Here is a 578-nt window from a genome sequence, read left to right on the forward strand (position 1 = left end):
TAGTAATAAATAACTCTCTGCTGTGAACCTCGTGTCGGTGATCCTTCGCGACGACCCCTGCCCAGGAGGGAATCGAGAGTTCGGTTCCAACAAGCCACCATGCCCAGCAATTTGTGGGTTTTTTGTAATTTTTACTCCTTTGTTAATCTTTTCTATTTGATGAAATAGTGTCATCATACCTTCCCCTTCCCTTAAGGTTTTGTTGTTGTTGTTGTTATTGTTTTTTGGGTTTTTGTTTTGTTTTTTTGAGACGGAGTCTAGCTCTGTTGCCCAGACTGGAGTGCAGTGGCACCATGGCAGCTCACTGTAGCCTCTGCCTCCCACATTCAAGCAATACTCCTGCCTCAGCCTCCCAAGTAGCTGGAATTATAGGCGTGCACCACCACGCCCCGCTAATTTTTGTATTTTTAGTAGAAATGGGGTTTCACCATGTTGGCCAGTCTGGTCTCAAACTCCCGACCTCAGGTGATTCACCTGCCTCGGCCTCCCAAAGTGCTAGAATTACAGGTGTGAGCCACCGTGCCCAGCCTATTTTATTTTATTTTATTTTATTTTTTATTTTTATTTTTGAGATGGAG

The sequence above is a fragment of the Colobus angolensis genome, unplaced genomic scaffold (assembly GCF_000951035.1).
Source record: "Colobus angolensis palliatus isolate OR3802 unplaced genomic scaffold, Cang.pa_1.0 Scaffold252, whole genome shotgun sequence".
Taxonomy (NCBI): domain Eukaryota; kingdom Metazoa; phylum Chordata; class Mammalia; order Primates; family Cercopithecidae; genus Colobus; species Colobus angolensis.